The sequence below is a fragment of the Meleagris gallopavo genome, chromosome 1 (assembly GCF_905368555.1).
Source record: "Meleagris gallopavo chromosome 1, MGAL_WU_HG_1.1, whole genome shotgun sequence".
Lineage (NCBI taxonomy): Eukaryota > Metazoa > Chordata > Aves > Galliformes > Phasianidae > Meleagris > Meleagris gallopavo.
In genome coordinates, this window is record NC_139404.1 from 75,905,846 (window position 1) to 75,912,086 (window position 6,241).

General features: G+C 39.7%; 1 long non-coding RNA gene across 1 annotated transcript; it reads left to right on the top strand.

Moving 5' to 3' along the window:
• Nucleotides 1–51: 51 nt before the first annotated feature.
• Nucleotides 52–6,130, top strand: LOC146545432 (uncharacterized). The gene is made up of 2 exons (XR_014886234.1): nucleotides 52–558; nucleotides 2,094–6,130. It is a non-coding gene; the product is annotated as an uncharacterized LOC146545432 (long non-coding RNA).
• Nucleotides 6,131–6,241: the final 111 nt, after the last annotated feature.

Below are 6,241 nucleotides of genomic sequence, written 5' to 3' on the forward strand. Positions count from 1 at the left end.
GGGGGGTGGGGCTGCCTCTTCGCCCGCTCTTGGCGGAGCGCTGGTCTGAGGGCTATCGCGCGGGGCTGCGGAGAAGGGAATGGCCCTGCGCGACCTTTCGCCGAGAGAGGTAAACGCCTGCATCCTTCTCCTCCGTGCTAGAAGCAACCCTCGTCATTTGGTGGCTTACCAGAGGTCGCTCCTGGCTGCGCGTAACTTCCGACAACCTGTCTAGGTGCTCCCAGGGGATCGTCTGGGTGAGGAAGTGCTGCTGGTCTGTAGTAGCGCTGGGTTTTGCCATCCACCATACTACTTGCCAGCCATGAGTAACTGCTGCTCTATTACAGTTGGACTTCGCTGTACAGTGATAGCGCTACAGACTTTAGGTACCTACCACACCACTAGAACAGTTACACCAAGTTAAACACGTGTGCTTTTTTTTTCCCACCTCGACAAAACCACTTTTCTGACTGTACACTGCCACGTGTTACCACCAGGTTACAGGCCCTTCTGCTACACACTTCAGGACTCCTTCCCCTAAGAGCCCTTTGCCAGTGGCTGCACATGCAGCGTGTGAAGGTGAGGACGCAAGTCTGATTATGAAGGAACTGAGACAAAATTATCTTGTTTCTTTTGGTCTTTAGGATTTATAACATCCAGGATTGCTGTATCAGGAGACTGAGGTTAATTTTCTATGATGCAGTGCTGAAGAGACAATGAATTTCTTTGACAAATGTTAACTTTCATTTGCATTCTTGCTGCCTTTTTTTTTTTGTTTGGTTGGTTTGTTTTTTTTTCCCCCTTCTTATTCTCCTGATTGACTATAAAACAACAGCTATTGTTCAGGGTACCTTGTTACTAGATACCATCCACGAGGAAAACTGATCAGACTTGGTTCTTCTTGTTCCTTCTAAAAATCTTCCAAGGCATCAGACCTTTATTTATATGGACCTGCGGGGATTAAGTATTCTAGCAGTCTGCAATACAAATCTGAGAGGCTGTGGCAAGAATGAATTGCAGCTGTTTAAGTTATTGACCGCTTTGCTGACAGACTATTTGGTTAATACAGAGATCCACATTGTTCTGAAGATACAAATAGTCCTGTTCCTGTAGTCATTAAAGTTACTCAATATTTTTAATCAAAACCTTTTCTTACTCTTTTTGGTTCTTTCATGAAGCAACTGATTTCACTTAAGCTGAGCATTATTAAGCCTCTCTTTGTTTTAAAGTACTTCAAAATTGTTATATAAATTGCCTTACACTCTTTAAGTAAAGAGAAGGATATGGCTGTTATATAAAAATTGTACTTTCTATATCCTGTCACTAGACTAAACCACAAACCCCTAAAGCATAATGTTTGCAGCTACCATGGTGGATGGAGCTGATTTTAAGGAAGAGGTGTTCTTCAATATTACCAATTTGGTCGAGAGACTACTCAGGAATCCCAGCTTACCCTCCAAGCCAAGGCTGTGTATGTGTCAAAACACTAGTCCACTGAGATAGAAAGAAAAACATCTTCTGGCTTTGTTGTCACTGCTGATATGACAGACAGAACAGTATACCTTTTCCTAAAATATAAATGTTAAGCCTTAGCAAAGCGTACAAATGAAACTTTAACCTCATTTACTACTGCTGTAAAATTGAAAAACAAAAAGGAGAGGGAATTTTGTATACTCATATGGCATCATGATCAGTAGAAGTAAAAACTCTTTCAATTCAACAAAAAACTAGTTCCTGAATTGAGAAGTTTGCTTTCTTCCTGTTTATGCTTTCTTTAAAAAAATCAAGGATAATGGAGAAGTACATCTCTCAGGTTTCCAGAAGAATCCTGATCTGCAGTGAGGTTACTACTGTTGTTACTGCTGAGAGGTGTGATATGTTTTAGCGTAAACACTTCTATGAGTTAAAGTACCAGTGTAGCAGTGTCGGATAAGGTGTGAGCTAATAAACCTCACAGTAAGTCTTCCTCAAGGTTCTGACATCCTGAGATGTGCCAGGACAGGTGTCCAGTGCCTGCACTGGAGCTGGTTCTCTGGCCGGGTAGGAACAGGGGCAGAGAATTACCTTGAATCTCTTTCTGCTTTTCTGTCACATTTTTTTTACGTTGTTTCAAGCATCCATCACATACATCCTGGCTGATCCTCACGAGGATGGTGATTGCTCTGCCTTGTGAGACCCCATTTGGAGTACTGCATCCATAAGGCCCTCTGCACAAGAAAGATGTGGAACTGTTGGAGCAGGTCCCAAGGAGGCCACGAAGATGCTCAGACTCTCCCTCCTATGAAGAAAGGTTGAGGGAATTGGACTTGTTTTGTTTGGAGATGAGAATGCTCCAGGGACACCTCACTGCAGCCTTCCAGTACTCAGCAGGAGCTTATGAACAGGAAGGACAGCAACTTCTCTGATGGTCTAATAGCAATAGGACAAGGGGGAATGGCTTTAAAGTAAAATAAGAGAAAATTAGATGTTAAGAAGAAATTCTTTACTCAGAGGGTGGTGGAGGAACTGGTACAGGCTGCCCAGCAAAGCTGTGGATGCCCCATTCCTGGAGATGTTCGAGGACAGTTTGGATGGGACCCTGGGCAGCCTGAGCTGGTGGGTGGCAACCCTGCCTGCAGCAGGTGGGTGAGAGTTCAGTGATCTTTGAGATCCCTTCCAACCTAAGCCATCTATGTCTGACACAGGTAATTTTAAAGGAAGATAGGTGGAGTAGGTTCAACGCACAATATCATCCACTGCTATCCCCCACCCAGCCTCACATATTGATAGTTGAGTTACCATCCTCTTCACCAGAGTTTACCATTTCAATTACATCCTGTTGCTAACGTGGTAATGTAATTTGACGCAGGATCTGACTGTACTCCACAGAAGGCCTGCACAGCTCACAGAGGGGAGCTAAACAGCCTACTGAAGACTAGTGGTTCTCAGCCTTTATTGGTCTACAGATGCCTGCATATTTTCCCTTGGAAATGTAAACACCTGCCTAAAATGTAAGCCTCTGGTTTTTCAGTTATCTTACAGACCTCTTAAACGTTGTCCAGGGACCACAGGGTGAAGGTCAGTACTTGAGAGTGATCATTATGCATACCCAGCAGGTAGCCTACAATTTCAAAGTCTCTCACTTAGTTCCCTTTTTTGCCATAAAGGTACACATTCAACTCTTCTTGGAGGTCCCTGTTCTGTATTTCCTCTGCAGGAAAGACTAGTTCCCCACCCCCCACCCCCCTCTCATGTCATTCTCACAAACATCAGTTGATTTGGAGCACTTTCCCCACGCGTAGTTAAATCAGCCTTGCATATGAAAAAAAAGGATGCCAAATGCCCCAAACTATAGCTGCATCCACAATCCAAAAACATATCCTAAGTCAGCAGCAAACTAGGCATAGACTCTAGTTCTTTGGTGTCATGATTTCTTGCAGTTTTTTTTTTTTTTTTTTCATTCATTACATAGACACTACATGAAATCGAAATGTTTGTTGGACCAAGTCACTACATCTCTTGAGTACTTTGGTGTTCTACTATACAGAAACAAGAAACCATGCACACAAATTTAATCTGTTGTACCTGAAATGACGATTGGACAGGTACCTATCATGTAGTTAGCGAAATGTACAAAAAAAAATTTCATTCTATGTTCAGAACTGTACTAGTAAACTTGGGCAGCTTTCGGGTACATTACCTGCAAAATCCTAGACAAGATATATATCCTTTTGTTGATATAAAGATGATAAAATAATTGATAAAAATATAGAAGACAAGCAGAATCTCCTAGTTATATTCTATATTATGAAGAAAATTGGATGATGTAGACAAATCTATGAAGTAATGAATTATTACCTATTGCCAATGATATTTATGAAGACATTTAGTTCCGCCCATAAAACATCCTAGAATTTGCATAGCTATAAACTCACAATCAAGAATTTTGAAAGAATTATCTGGCAAGCAAATGGAAACAATGGCCTTTCCTTTCAAAACAACTTTGGAGTTTGAGTGTGTTCCAGAAAACCAGTAAATACTTTCATTTTAAAAGTATTTGAAAAATAAGAGGGATCATCTAGGTTGCTTAGAAGCCAGTTGACCTAATGCTGACTTGGCAAAATCAAAGTGTAATCTATTTGGATTACACTCAGTTAAGAAAGGAAACATAATAGTATTTGATTTAATTGAATGAAGAAGATCTCATTAAAAGAATTACATATTCTTTTGTGGCAATGTAAGCTTGGTACTTCAAGATAATGGTCCAGGACTAATATAGCAAGACTTGCATCTAAGTATGACACAGCCTGGTCCTTTTGTAAAGGAAGAGAAAGGCAGCAGGTAAGTGCTACAGGAGGGAGCCAAGGCTTACTGGGAGACACCTAAACCAGCTCAATTAAGTTCAGTTGTTTGGAAAGATGAATACAGCAGCTCGATCACGGGCCTGTAACTCATTAGAAAAGACTTTTGATAGCAGAAGCCTGTAGTGTACTGAACAAAGGCATCATAAGACCTAATGAGAAGGAAAAAAAAAAAGAAGAGAATGGCAGTTTCAATTGTAATGAAAACCAGCAAAATAAAGGACATGGTTAATCAACCATAGGGCTTTACATTGTGCAAGTCTTAAATCTTTCTTGAAGATTTAACTGAATTATAGACCAGGAATGCTATCATTAGTCATGGCTGAGATTCCATTACCATGTTGTGGGTGACTTTTCTAAATGATTTCCAGCCTACATGATGTTTCCTTTTAAAGCAATGAGAATTTGCAAAATCCAGCTAAGAAGTGACAACTGATTCAGTAAAGGACAAGGAGTGCTGCCACATTCCAGCAAAGACTGAAGATGCAAACTAACACAGAACTCCAGAATCAGTACAAAGTCTTCTTGGGTACACACATACAGGAACAAATGGATTGGCATTATGAAGAAAATACAGAGTTAAAGATTTCAGGAAGCTGAAGAGGAAGGACCATAGGATCTTGTTGGAGAATATCCCATTCCTGCAAGTGGAAGTTAAATAACTGAACTGCTGTCAGCTTGAGAATACAGATCTGACAAAGTCACACTCTGAAACTTGAGACTTCCTCTCCATAGTGGATAACTGGGTATGGATGTTATGTTTTGCATCCTGCATGTAGCTACTATACTTTTTCAGTTACCCTGAGGCACTCTGAATGTGTTAAACAGCCTCAGAAATTCAAAGATGAAGACCTGATAAAAACTCAACTAGGTGACAATGAGAATAAAGTATTTTTCATTGTTTCTACCCAGACTCCCGTTGCTGGTGTAAACAGAAATAAGAAATTCAACTGATTGGGGGAAAAAAAAAAAAAAAAAAAAGTCCAGGAATAATGTGGCACTTCTGAAACTCAATGGGAAAGCACCTTAATAAAAGCCAGTTTCTTCCTGTGTGATAGTAAAAGTTACAGAAACAGCAGCAAACTGCACAAATATAAGCAGTACCTTTGAAATTACTAGTAACAAAAGAATTGTACAGCCTTAAATACACAGACATCCCTGTGCTTGGTAATAGATTCCAAGAAGGAAGGATAGAAGACATAAGAAAACAATGCATCAAACAAGGGAAGGTGATCTCAAGCACCTTTAACACAAAACAGACAAAACAACAACAAAAAACCTCACAACACTGCAAGAAATTTTTAACTTGCGAGACATTTCCCAAGGAATTCCTATGCATAGTCTGTGCTTCACAAAGCAAATTTCCAAGGTGAGCAAACTTGTGAACTGAGTTGTCTGTAACAAAAAAAAAAAAAAAAAAGGCAGGAAAATGTGAATGAAAACTATTCTTTAATTAAAATATTATTATATGGCCAAAAACATCCCAATTCCACAAAGCTTTCAGTAAAAGCTTGTTCTGGATTCAGTAAGAAAGTCTGCGAGCAAGAAAAAACAACTGAAACAAGGGGAAAAAAAAGACAAAAGGCCAAAATAAAACATATGGAAAAGGGGAAGGCCAGACAAATGAGATAAAATAGATATTATTAGGTAGGAAAAAAAAGAAAAACTAGTAAGGAAAAATTTGTGGCAAGCAAAACCACCGATAAAAGGAAAGGAATTTTGGAGCTTTCATTTGTTTCTGTTGTGTTTTTGTTGGTTTTGGTTATTGTTGTTGTTTTTCTTTTTAATAAAAAGCAGACAAATAAATACAACTAGTAGTACTGATCCATGTTAAGTAAAAATGATTAAACTGCTAGGGACAGAGGATGAAGAAAATCAGTCAGCAAATACTTCTAATCCCATACTCAGAAAGAAACAGAATG